Below are 14,041 nucleotides of genomic sequence, written 5' to 3'. Positions count from 1 at the left end.
ACATCACAGGTCTTTTTCTTAAGCAAAAATTCCCTGTGAAGTCACATCAATCTTCAAGTTTTCCTGCATTGGCTGTTCTTAAGGAGTAAACTTTATGACTTGGAACAAGAGCCTGTAAGGGCTTCATCAATACTTTAATAATGATTAAGGCTTGGATTAGAGTTCAGAATGGTTCCGTGCCACAAGGGAATTATATAATTACTGCTGATAAAATGTGTAATTACTGCTGATAAAACCATCTTGCCCTAATTCATCTGTGCCACTCGCATGCCATAAACATGCTTGGGAAACGTGCAAAGGTTCCATGTGGTGGTTTGGGCTCTTTTATTATTATTTTTTAACTTTCCTCCATATTTCTCAGAAGTTAAAAGCGAGTGCCATAGTGGCAGTGTGTCACGTTGAACCAAGGCTGGGAGCATGAAAATACCTGCTAACTGTAAGACCATTCATTTCAAGTGACCATAAAACTGCTCTCCTTTTGGGTTCAGCACCACTGGAACATTAGGCCTTATAGTTCATTCCAGATGCAGAAATGGGTAGTTTGTGTTCTTTGTAATCCTAGTTTAAAAGCACTGTGATCATTTTGTAGCTATCATTGTTAATTAGTAAATAACTGTGAAAACTTCACCTTCTCATCCCTGTTGCTTGTTCTGTGACTGTCTTCACTGGTGCATTATCTGACCTACCTTGCCTGTTACCTAATATCATGAGGTGCTTACCAGCGTTTGGACTCTGATATTCATATTTGTAAGGCAAAACATCTCTCTCTGTATTCCAAGATAACATGTATTTCATACAGGCTGTAATTTTAAGGAGCATGGTGGTAGCTAGCAAAATAGTAATAGCACATAGGAAGACATAAATGGAAACATAAACTGGTTAGAAATAGTTGAGAAAGTCAAACGATTAGGCAGTTTTATCATGTACATGTAGTAAATGTAGGCATCAGTAAACCTTTTATATTCATGATTCACTCTGACATAGCACTTCTTCTTATAAAGCCTATTGGAGCAAACTAGGTGGGAAAGAAGAAATATTTCTTTTCCATATTGCAAAATACAGTATATCCATATGTAGGATAATTCCATAGCATAAGGCCCGTGTTCAAAATCTTTCAAGAGAAAGCAAAACAATTTTAAAGGTGTTATATTGGTAGGCACTAGAGTGAAATTTCAGCCTTAAGAAGGAAAACCAATGAAATAACCCTGTTTCTTTTACCAAAGATTGTATGTTCATCCCCATTTCTAGTGTTTATTTCATTAATTTCTATCTCACCTCCACCTGGTCTGTGTAATCAGGCAGGTTTTTTAAAAGCCAGTCCTTTGAGCTGTGAAATGTCAGGTGGCACCTTCTGTGCCATCCAAGACCTGTGGAAAAGGCAAGTTTCATTCCTCCTCCTCTTCCCAGATAGATGTATTTCTGCATGGTCCAGAGGGAATCCCCAAAAATGTTGGCTTTCAAGGGTTCACAGGCACCTACCCAGCTGTCATTGCTCAAATCCTGAGTCTGCTTCACAGCAAAATCAGTCCCACACAGCCCTAAGATTCCCTCCCCAGGTGAGAAGACTGCTGCAGTGAAAACAGCGTGGTTACATCCCCAGTTGTGTCTCAGAGCAGCAGGAATCATCTGTATCTTTTTTGGCAGCATAGGGAGAGCAAGAGCCTGAGACAAACTAACAGCACTGGTGAAGAAATTACATCTGTGATGATGCTTGAAATCCCATCTCTTCATTTTACAAAGTTACTTTGTCACATGCTGGAAGTTCAGAGGCAGTTATTTTAAAAATACATGGCACTTTTATGATCAGAAACTGCTATAACAATTTGAAAGGTGATTTTGTGATCTACGGATACCTGATAACCATGCAGCCTCTGCGTAACTCCTGTCTGTCCTGATGGCTTCATCCCATCCAGTGTTGGCTGAATGGGTTTGAATGGCTTAAAACCTCCAGAGTTACGCTGGTCTCATGTGGCCAATTTATTTTGCCATTTTGCTTAGGAAAGAGGGAAGGCCGGAGCTGTTTGTTTGGGATTTGTTGGACCTCAGTGTAACTGAGCATTAGCAAAAGCAGCAGCTCCGATTATCCCGCCTGATGCAGGAGATTCAGAGAAACGGCTTCTGCTGGGCTGGCGCTGACAGCCCCGTGCAGAGCATTTCACTGCTGCTGCGATCACATTTTGTTTGTGATTTTTTTTCCTGCTGGAAAGCTGGGAGCTGCAGCCATGGAGAGGTGCCTGCGGTCACACCACACGATGTGCGGGCAGCCACACAGCTCTGCAGCCGCCTCAACCCCAGCCGTCCTGACAGCCGCTCAGGGGCTTATCTATTCCTGATGTGTAACCTGCCAGCGAGGTGAGAGGTGCTGAGAGGCACCGACACAGGTGACCTTGTATGGTAACGTGGCATATTTTTCTAAAGCTCTCTGCAGCCGCCCAAGCTGACGTAGGAAACCTTCCTGTTTATAGCTTTGTACTGTTCTTCACAGTTGATCCCAAGGTACTTTGATAACACTGAGGTAACAAGCAATGTTTTGCCTGTTACCGTAAAATACTGTAATGTATTTTTATTTCCAAGAAGTTTCCCCAGTGCCAGCCTGGTGTACTAGACACCACCTCTATGTTTATTGTTAATCATATTTATTCAGTTATGGTATGTTCTAAATCGAGAGGTTCTGGGGAGGGGAGGAGAGAAAGCAGAGATTTTGGTCTCCCGTGGCTGCTGGCAAGGCTGTTTATGTTGCTGTAGTTGTCATGGAAACCTAGGGAGACAATTAGAGCGTCCAAATGTTTTTCAAGAAGAATATAGCTTTTTGGTTCTTTTGAATATAGGGAGCTCAGTGGCCAGCAGTGGCCTTGGGGAAGGAAGATGGTGTAAGAATAAATCTGACCATGTCTGAGTCAGGCCTTGAAGCAGCAGGGTAATGCGCAACGGGTGCGTTTGTAAGATCATAGATGTAAGACAAAGAAGAGAGATTTTTATTACTATTATCATTAATTGAATCAGTTACATAAGCCTGACTGATACTGGAATAACGCAGAGAGGAGCAGCTTGCCCAGGGCACCAGCAGAGTCAGGTGCTTTGCAGCCCTTGGTATTACTGCACCAGTTAATGACACAACTGTTGACATACAAACCTTGCTGCTTCCAGCTCTGCCCAGGGATATATAAAGGATGGCTTCAAGACAGTGAGCAGGAATATTCTTAAATTATTCACTTTGTAATAAAAGAAGAAGAGCTGTGTCTTCTGTGGGCTGAGGGATCTGCATTGTGACTCTCTTCTCCAAGATTTAGGGAAGTCTTGCATTTAGCAGTAGCGCAGAAAGGCTGGCAGGTTTGTATTCTTTATGAACATCGAATTATAAAATTCCCACAAATATGATAAAAAAGGATTTATCTCACTTGTACAGGCAGGGATGCAATGGGAAAGTTCCAATATGTAGCTTAAGTGGCACAACAGAGGTCACGGCCAGAGTCCATCTCTCAGGCAGGACTGAATGTGGAGGTGATTGCTTTCAGAGCACAAACTGAGATCTGCTTTTTCCCCACAATTGCAATTACTCCCCCAGCACTCTCAGAAACCTTGGAACTTCTGTCTGTGTAATTGCAGTAACCCTAAAGGCCAGCCAAGAATGCTCTAGAAGTAACTTTAAATTGCATTAATATTCTCACAGTTGAAAGAATAACCACGCAAGGAAAGGAGCTACTAATAGTGCCTTGACATGACATTAACCTTGTCGTGAGTTTGTTGTCAAGACCACAGCAGGCCCACGACTGTGAGCTAAAAGGCTCTTATGAATGACTCTGAGCAATCTCCCTCTGGAGAAAAAGATGTTGACTTTATACAGTAAACAATTATGAGGAAATAATAACATCATCTGCACATCAGAGGCAAGCCTAAAAGCCATCCTGTCCGCAAAATTAGCTGGCAGGTCTCCACAGTCCCCAAAGGAGGATGATCAGGAACAAAAATCTATAAAGGGAGAGGAGCTGTGTGATTTGCTTTCTTCAGCCATTTTTATTAACTTCGTTAAAGGAACATCTTCCTGCCATGGGATTTTAATGCTTCACGGAGGATCCTGCTGTCATCAATATAAAGAAGTGTTTCCCTCTCTCAGGGCATTCATTGCAAAGGCGAGTGCAAGAAGAGCTCTACATTTGGGAAGCTCTTCATTTTCCTCTGGTCAGTGGTCTCCTGAGCTCCTGCCTTCCATGTAAAATTAATGGCATGTTTACAGATGCTCAGTAAATGCTGTTGTGCGTCACCACGTGCCTTTTTCTTGGATCCATCAGTTTGCTAAAGGAATTTAGCTGTATCTCAGAAACCTGTTCTGGCAAAAATTTGGTTTAAATTATCCAGGCAACATGAGGAAGCAGGTCAGGCAGGCAGTCAAAGCAGGGTTTCCAGCTTCAGGAGACTTTCTACCACAGGAATGTGCCTAACGACCTCAGCATTCGACCTTGGCATTCGAGCCTGGACGCTAACTAGATTCCAGTGGTTAAAAAAAAAACAACCCAAGATGGGAGTTCATTAGCTGGATTCTCAGAAAACAGCCTGGTTTCTGTCCAACAGGGGATATGCCAGTGCCTGTCACAGCCTTGGGAGTATTCTGGGCAGCTTTACATTCATACAGTGCTGCCTGTTGTCTAATGCGTAGCAGACGAGACTGCTAAAATGATTAGAATACGGGTTTTTTTCCCCGAATAAGATGAGATGTCAGCTTCCTTTTGCCACTTGTAAATCCACACAGACATGAGTAAGTTCATTACACTTGTTTTGCTAATCACTGTCTTAGAAAGACGCTTTTGCTACGTGACAAGTACCTGTGTAAAAATTGCTGTGACTGCTTTTACTAATGCCAAAAATCTATGTGTGTGTTCACGTATTTAATGCCTGAGAACCTGGTATGTCGTGGGGAACGGGTATACAGGCCTTCCCTGTTACCACTGGAAGGCTAGCACCACAGCAGCCTTCCAGGGATGAAATACTCTTCTGTCCCTGAGTAGACATTGCTTCTTTTGTCATGCAGGAAGTATTGGTAGAATATTTTATTGCTGAAATGATGATTTGGAATCTTTCTACAAGGGCCTGCATTGAGAAGCGCTGCTAAATCCAGCAGCGGTGAAGAACAGAAACTAGTGTTGCTCTTACTAGGTATTCGGACTGATAGATGAAGATTTTACATAGGATTATGGTTCTCACATACTGTACAAATGTAATAGAGGGGGAATGAATGAATCAGGAAAGTAGCGGGATCTGCTGAGTATTTGCATCTCTTTGTATATCAGCAGCACTCAGAAAAGCTGCCATAATACCAAGTAGTCTTAGCAAAATTTCTTTCTGGACAATATGCTAAATGTTTGGTAAATTTAAATATTCATCACTTAAGTAGGAACCAGAACACAGAATCTCCCCTCCAGGATCATTTAGGAAAGAAAACCAAAATATTTTTGGTTTCAAGAAGCAAGTCCAGAGGAGCCCACAAAGATGATGAGAGGGCTGGAGCACCTGTCTTGTGAAGACAGGCTGAGAGAGTTGGGCTTGTTCAGCCTGGAGAACAAAAGATTTCGGAGAGACTTTAGAGCAGCCTTCCAGTACCTGAAGGGGGCTACAGGAAAGCTGGAGCAGGACTGGTTACAAGGGCATGCAGTGAGAGGATGAGGGGTAAAGGCTTTAAACTCAAAGAAGGTAGATTAGGTTAGAAAGAAATCCTTCCCTGTGAGGGTGGTGAGGCCCTGGCCTGGGTTACCCCCAGAAACTGTGGCTGCCCCCTCCCTGGCAGTGTTCAAGGCCAGGGTGGATGGGGCTTTGGGCAGCCTGGTCTTATAGAGGGTGTCCCTGCCCATGGCAGGGGGGCTGGAACTGGGTGGCTTTTAAGGTCCCTTCCAACCCAAACCAGTCTGTGATTCTATGATTCAAATATAATTAAATTCTGATTATTTTCCCCATTGCCAGTTAATACAGAAACCTGGAGTAGTCAGGTGGCAGGATGCAGTGCTGTATGCTCTGTTAGGAGTACATACTTCTAATATATGTCAGTGAAGTATGCAAATAAAATAAAATAAAGATCCAATACTGATTACAGACTTTGTCAGCCTGAAATCATGCACAAGGTCTTTTCAGGGGGAGATTAAACACTGCATTACAGTCTAATTGTTGCAAATTCTGGTGTGATTTTGTAGAGTTGGGGACCTAGAGGAAGAATTTAAGAAATCCTTTATGGATATTTTAATGCCATCTCTGCTAACTGGTAAGAGCAAATAGGAGGAACAGAAGGGTAAAATGATGCAGAATATTGTATCCTTATGGATGAAGCCTGTGCTCTTGGTGATGCAGAAGGAAGTAGCAAAACAAGTACAGCTTTTGGTGTTCTGATCTTTTCAGCCACTCTTCCTGCTCAAGTCTTCGAGGCCTCAGGTTTTTAAGTTCTTTTTAAAGGAAATTATGACATGGTTGGACTCATAACCAAGATAAAATCTCTTTAAGTATCAAAAATGTAGTGAAATCCATATATGTACTTTTTTATATACATTTATATATGTACTAATTTTATACATTTATAGATGTACTTATTTTTGGTAACATTAACAGACAATACAGTTTCTTTGGATTCATTTTCGAAGGGAAGAAAACCTATTTTGTGGTGTTCTATTCTTGACTGAATCCAACACCTGAACAATTAAGGTGCTGTGTATATTGTATTAGATTCAAAATAATGAGCAGACCAATGTGGTAATCCAAACTGAAACCATTTACATTCCTTTAGGGTAATTACTTAGGAAATGCTATTAATAGCTCTAACTCATTATGTCTACTCAACCAACAGCAAATCCTGGATGCTTGAAAGGAAGGACATAATATACTCCTAGTCAGTCATGTTATTAGGTGAATGTATTGTGGCTCTGGAAATGTTTAGCTTATATGCTGAAGTGAAAATTTATTTTTTAGAGACACCCAGCACAAAACCAAATTTTAAAGCAGGTCTGGTGAGTCTGACAAATCTTTTGTATTGCACTTTGCTGCTTCAAGATCTGAGTCTTAAGGCGCTGTTTAAAAGTCGTTCTGGTAGAGTGATGAAGAGACAGATGCTGACAGCTATTTGTGTTGGTTGTTGTAAGAACTACTTCAAATACTACAGCACTGAGGTAACTGGAATAGAAGAGCAGAAATGGCCCTTGAGCTAAAACATTACCAAATGCTGTTTTGTGTCGGGAAAGGTTGTATTGTTTAAATGGAAAACTCTTTGAGTCAGTCTCCTTCACCACTTAAAAGTATTCAGAGGAAGAAGATGCTGTGGTGTTTGAAAATTGAATTTACATCCTGTTGAAGGAGCAAGCTTTCTGTTCATTTCAGTCATTCCCTGGTCAGCTGAGATGGGACTAAAATACACTGATCTTGTTGCCCATTGGAAAAAAAAAACCAAAACATGTTTGCTTTTAGATGGCAAAGGAGACAGGCAGGAAAGGTTAGGGATAAAAAATGCCAACATATATGAGAGAATTGGCATTCTCCTGTCAGTGTGCTTAGTCTGTGTGGATAATTCCTGCAGGTTTTCTCTTCCTCTCTTACAAAATGTACGTTGGAGAAGAATTTTTTATTGTTCATAGGAGCCTGCTGTTAATGAGCTTCTTCAGCTGCTCATCTTTTTAGGGACAGATTGAAAGGCATCCATGCCTCACCCAGCAGGGTTCTCCTGGGAGCAGTGTCGCAGCAGGGGCAGAGCGTGGACCCAGCGCTCTCGCCTGCCGAGGGAATCAGGCTGAGGAGCACAGAAGGATGCTTTACCAGAGAGCATGAACATGCAGGGAGCTTCTGCTGGGAGTGAGCTGGGGATTTCCCCTTCTGCCTGAGATCCAAAGCAAAAGAAACTGACTCATATTTCCGAGCATGTGGATTTTTTGTTTGGTTTTGTGGTTTTTTTTTCTGAGGGGGGCGTATTTCCAATGGTTGTTTTTCACATGTATTCTGTTATTGACTCTCAAGTTCAGATTAAAATAAAAATCCTCATTGAGAATTGTCTCAGCAGCTTCCTTTAGGTTTTTACACCCTGAAATGAATTCACCAAATTGAAATTTTCTTTGTTTGGGGGCAGAAAATATTATTGAAAGATGCATGTGGTTGGAGACTTTTATTGACAGAGGACATTCAGCAGTGTTGAACCGAGCCCGTCCATGCTGCAGCTTGTACCTTCAACAGCAGCCCTAGTGCAGATCCTACACACCTTTATTCCACAATAAGTAATTCTTCAGTTATCACATCACCTGATAAGGTGAAATTGTGATCTCTTCCCTTCTTAAGAGGATTAAGTTTTCAGAGCCTTTTTTTTTTCTTTTTGAGGGAAAATTAATTCACACATTTCTGCACAAGGATTATTGAATAATTCAGTATGTTTGATGAGTTTAATTCATATAAATTATTGTATGTGCCGTCTGCATATGTGGTTCATTTCCTTGGGAATGGAGGCAGTAAGATCAATCCCTTACTGGCACAAGATGAGCTGGAATTATCGATTCATTTGATTTTAAGTCGTGACCTTATTTTAGCTCAGCTTGTTGGTTAGTACTGGCTAGGTAATGGGCAGTCTGTTAGATGGCAGGTCTTAATTCTGAACAGCAGCACATCAGGCGTTTCTTCTTGCTTCTAGGATGTATAGACTTGGTGGGTTTTTTTCTTGTAGCTTTCCACAGCTGTCAGATCAGCTTTGCATAGATGATAATGAGAGATGAGTTTGAGGCTCTGCATGATTATTTAGCTCTTCAGACCTGTGATTCAGATGATGTATGTTCCTTTTCAGCATATTTTCTTGGCAAAATAACTATTGTTTAAAAGCACTTAGTGATGTAAAGTTCTTTTTAATTGCCGAGAGGCCATGGAAAATAGATGATTGCTTTGATTTCTGCTGAGTTCTTTTACTGCCAGATCCCAAACTTTGAGTTTCATGCAACAATGAAGATTTCAGTACCCTAATGTTTATAAATGTAATAAATTAGAGATAGTGTAGCCCCTTATCACTTCTGTATTTTATAATATTCCTTAGATTTGGCATAGGCATTGTACCTGCACACCCAAATCAGAGCAGAGCGACACTCCACGTTCAGTGCTCACTCTCATAAATCAGGTGTGAAATAATAATCTTGCTAGAAGTGGCCTTAGAGTGTTATTTAAATCTCCTTGGGGATCCATTTTCAGTTACGACTTAGATGATTTCCAGTGAATTTTAGGGCTGGCAGTGGAAGACTCGGCCTTTGGATAGCTCCGTTGGCTGACTTAATTCAGAGCCTCCCTAGTGCAGGCTGTGTGGGCAGGGATGCGGTGCTCCCGTCCCCTCCTGAAGCACCAGCTATTGCCACCTACTGGAATCGGGGAAAAGCTGCTTTTTAAAAAACATTCCCCTCCTCGACGATCGAATGCAAGGTCTCAGGTTTTCAGTAGGGATAGATTTCGGGTTAAATGGCAGAAGGACTGTTGCTGGCAATAGTCGAAATGTAGCATCTGTGTCTAAGTGGCTGTTACAGAAATGGAACGTGGCCGGTCGGTTCTTCAGACAGAAGGTGAAGTTGGGCAAAAGGTTATTGTTAGAACTGTTAGAATATCAATTATATGTGTATGTTATTAGCTGGAAATTAAACAGAGGAGTGAGGTGCTGAGAAAAGGTGTGCTAATACAGGTAGTGTTGATCTCCATTTTAAACTCCCTGCCCTTATAGTGTGTCTTAAGTAAAGCAAAAGAAACTAATTCAGAAAATACTGTTTTTACCCTCCCAGTCCTTGTGGATTTCAGAAGGACAAATATTTTGTCCTCTCCTTGCTTCCTATTGAAATACGTGGCTTATTGTGATTCCAAGGTTCTGCCGTCCTTTCTGCACAGAGCTGGTTTGGCAGGCTCTCAGATGCAGGGGCTGCTGCGTGGTACAAGCAGTAAATGAACTGGCTTTAAAATCTCAGCAGTGTGCCTGCAGCAGCAGAGCCTGACCCAGGCTGCCCCGCTGTGCTCCCTGCGTGCAGGGCAGGCAGCCTTTCGGGGCCTCCGGGACTGGAAGTTGGCAAGTAAGTTGTTTGGATGATGGATTGAATCGGTAATGCTCACCGTGTCCTGCCACATCTGGTGACTTGTTTTAATTGTGTCGCCATGTCCCATCTGTATTTTGGGGGTTGGGTGGGATTTGCTTTGTTTTTTCTGAATTGAACTATAAAATCTTGTCATTCTGTACTAACTTGATACACCAGGTTTCAATCCAAGAGCATAGTTTTTTTTTACAGTAACTTTCCATGTCTAAAACTTTGGGGTAAGTAAAAGCAATGCATATTTCTTCTGATTCTTTTTTGTTTTCTGGAGTGTTTGGAAGCATTTGGAAAAACAAGACTCTAAGACTGAAATAGAGCCTATTTCATTTGGAGGCTGAACTTCCAGTCAGTATTTCAGCTAAGTGAACTTCATCCTAAGTTACAACCACCACCTTGATTTCTTTGTCTTTGCTCCTTTTTGACCATGGGCTTAGAATTCCTTTTGGCAATTGCAACTCAGTCGATGCTTTTGAGATGCTGATGATGTTCCTTTGGTAATACTACTCGTAGATACATAGTGAACAGCAAACATTGATAAAGGGTACTTGTAAGTGCAAGGAAGAAGCCTGAATAGAGTTTGTCTTACTTATCTTAAGATGTCTCAAGCAGTCTTGGGAGTTCCTTGACTGATGGAGAAAAGATACTGTTCCTTAGTTTTCCTTATTTGCAGCTGGCCTTTGCTGGTGTTTCATGAAATAGACTTTGTTGCATCATGCTGGCAATTCTCGTACGCTGTTCTGTTAACAATAATTTTCATTAGTGTTAAAAATATTAATGCTTGTTATTAATGAGGCCTACACCCAGCCCTTTCCACCAGTAGTCATTGAGGTGATCTGTCTTCATATACCATAGGAAAGAGGTAGTGAGAGAATTGATGCTTCTGCGCTGAATTTGGCAGCTGGTTGATATTTCTGACAAAAGAGTTTTACAAATGCCAGTTATTAAGTAAATTAAATGTAAAATCAGGTGAAAAAACAAATGAGATTAAACATTAGGTAGATACACTAAAATTGCATGAAATTCTCAAATGCTGCATTTGACATGACCATTTTCAGACCAATTTGTTTCAGTAACAGTTATTAAATATTCATGCCTCAAGGAGATACAGTCAGAAAAACTAATTGCTTTTAGATCTGGAAACAGAAGCTAGAAATTCTCCAGTTTGATTATTCCAGTTCTGACAGTAATTTGGCTGGAGACTGGTGCTCTGTCCGTAAACCCTCCCAAGCTGTCAGAGCAGGGATGACCTGGAACTGCCTCACAAAATCACGGGGAACAGAGATACTGCTCCAGGGTAAGACCAAAAGCACTGAGCTATTGAGAGGGGTGTGCACACAACCAAAATACTTAACATGCTAGGCTGTCATGCCAGTCTGTCTCTAACAAAAAATACCTACAAGTCCTACATTTCTGAGCAGTTTTGCCCTGAAGGACCCCAAAGAGAATGAAGCCCACCTGCCTGCCTGCGGGCACCTTGACTGCGATAGAGAGTGGCCAAATCTGTCTGGTTTTCAGTGATAAACATCATGTGTCCCTGGTTAGCTCCATGAGCCCCCACAGAGTGGCTGGTAGCTGCTTTTCAGTTATTGCTTTCCACAGAGACCCACCCAAAGGTTTAGCTGTCAGAAAAAAACCACAACAATTCATCCATGAGCGATCCCTCCTTCTGGAGAAATGAGGGAAAACAGCAATGATGGGGTGAAGGCACGAGTGCATATGTGTGTTCTCTGCTGAAGCTGGTTGCTCCAAAAGTGAACTATTGCTGTATAACCACAGAAAAACCACCAGACACACTGCAAAGCACGTTCTGGGGTCACAGGGAGTCCACAAGCCTTTCTCAACCCTGACGGTTGCTGGGAGGGAAATAATAGCTCATTCTGTTTCCAGAACAGAATCTGCTCCCTTTTCGCTGGTGGTCATGTGGAGATAGCTTTGTGCTCGTGTTGTTTCAAATTTGTGAGATGACATCTATTTCACAATCAATTAAATATTCCCAGGTGCCACTTTTTGTGAGGGCTCACCATGTACCTGCACCCGTGCTGCAGCAGGAGATGTTTCTTTCCAGCTTGGTGCTCGATCGCTGTGAACGGGTTGGGAGAGGCAGGGAGGATTTATGGCAGTCACCAAGGTGGTGGTAGCAGTAATTCTCTTCTTCCACCAAGTGCTGCACAGGGGAGGTACGTCACTGAGCCATCACCCCATCACACACATCACATCTCCATCCAGACCTGCACATGAATACGTGATGCTGTAGGTGTTGCAGCAGTGGGTCTTGCTCTCTATCATGTCATGGTGCTTCTTCCACTCTGTCTGGCAGACTGTGGTGTTTTCCTTATATTTCTTGATACTACTGTATTACTAAAATGTCTTGATCATGACAAAGGCTTCAAAGTGTTGGGCAGTATCACAAGATATGTCATATTTTCCTTATTTCTAAACATTCTTTTCTGATCTGCACTTCAGTGAAGTTCTTTGAGAGCCAGTGATGCTTCAAAGAAAGAATTATTGAAAACTACAGTACTTAACCCATCAACTTTTTTCACTATGAGAATTATAACTAAACTATTTCTCTCTCTCTTACTGGATCTTGCTCTTTGTGAGGACTGGCTTAGGCTTCTTAAATACAGCACTGGATCTGGGGAGGCTTCATGACCTGCTGATGTCACTCTACTGGAGCCCACCTCTGTTTATATTGGAGTTCTCAACACATCATTAGATCGGAAGCTGCAAGAAACAGTAGCAGCTGTCTTAAAAGAGGAACACAAGGGATAAAAGATTTAGAGTTAGTAAAGTTGTTTGAAGACATGAGCAAACAAAGTCTTGTGGTGAGAGGTGAAGTTTCAGTGGACCAGCAGACACAGCCTCATGTAGAGGCACAAACTTTATTAATAGGATATGCCTGTCAATAAAAGGGACAAACCTAGACTTTTTATGCATGCCAAGAATGTTCAATAAGGATTTCCAGACAGTTTTGTGCTTGTTATACATGATGGTTTGCTCCTTTTTCTTTTTGAGTTGGTCTTTTTGTTGTTGTTTTTTGGGGTTTAGTGGGTTGTGGGTTGTTTGGGGTTTTTTTGAGGGGTGGAGGTTTGACGTCAGACTTTGTAATTTGTAACTGCAAAAGCAGGAAAAATTACTGAAGGTCTTGGTCTTTAAAGTACATGGATGTTGGAGATTGTAAACCATTGGAGCACATCCTTCAGAGGGGGAAAAATGGCCAAAATCTTACCTTGCCCGTTGCTGCCTTCCGAGCCTCACCAGCAGCTTTATGCTCTTTCCCTACTGCTTTTTGTTAGCCTGCAAAACACCTGCTTGCTCTTTGTTAGCTTGCAAATAACCAGAATGTTCTTTAAAGCTGCAAAAAGTGTATTCTTGTGTCTTCTCATGAAAACATTTAGGAGATGTGGGCTTTGCTTCTCCTTTAACATTACCTTGCTGTAACCTTGTATGACATGTAGCTCCAGTGATGCTTGCTCCAATATTTTGGATAAATATTTTCTGCAACTAAATATCCACATCTCAAGCTATTACGTGTGTTGTGCTTAAATTGAGAGAGCTGCTGTGGATATATATTTTTTAAGTAATCTCTGTCTTTAAAAAGAAAAAAAAAAAGTATCTCTAAACCACTTACTGATCTTTATGAAGAATCTACCCAGAAATAATTACCAGCTTGTATTCTTGCTCATTAATTATATACATCGATATTTAAGTCTCCATCTTAGAATTACCCCCTGCTGCTGCCAGTGTCTCTGAATTTTACAGTTTCAAACCCTAAAGTAGTCTCCTGGGTATATGTAATAAACCCATTTATGTCCTGGCTTCTTAACTTGAAGTTTAACTTCTTAATCACATCTTGATTTTCACAGCAATGGTTTCAACCTGGGAACCCCCTAGCTGAGGGTTAACTGAGTCGTCTTCTGCTGGCTATTGTGGAGCATATAGTCTTAGGCTTGGATATAAGTGGATATAGAATGGACCTC

At 41.6% G+C, this 14,041-nt stretch overlaps 1 protein-coding gene across 1 annotated transcript in view; it reads left to right on the top strand.

Moving 5' to 3' along the window:
* SLC2A13 (solute carrier family 2 member 13) overlaps positions 1–14,041 on the top strand; it is a gene marked incomplete at both ends in the record, with an annotated part of 160,538 nt that overhangs the window by 134,268 nt on the left and 12,229 nt on the right. The gene's annotated exons all lie outside the window — the stretch shown is intronic.

Source organism: Gallinula chloropus (assembly GCF_964237585.1).
Source record: "Gallinula chloropus genome assembly, chromosome: 1".
NCBI classification, from domain to species: domain Eukaryota; kingdom Metazoa; phylum Chordata; class Aves; order Gruiformes; family Rallidae; genus Gallinula; species Gallinula chloropus.
Note: the sequence above shows the minus strand (reverse complement) of the source record. Positions and strands in the feature narration are given on the sequence as shown.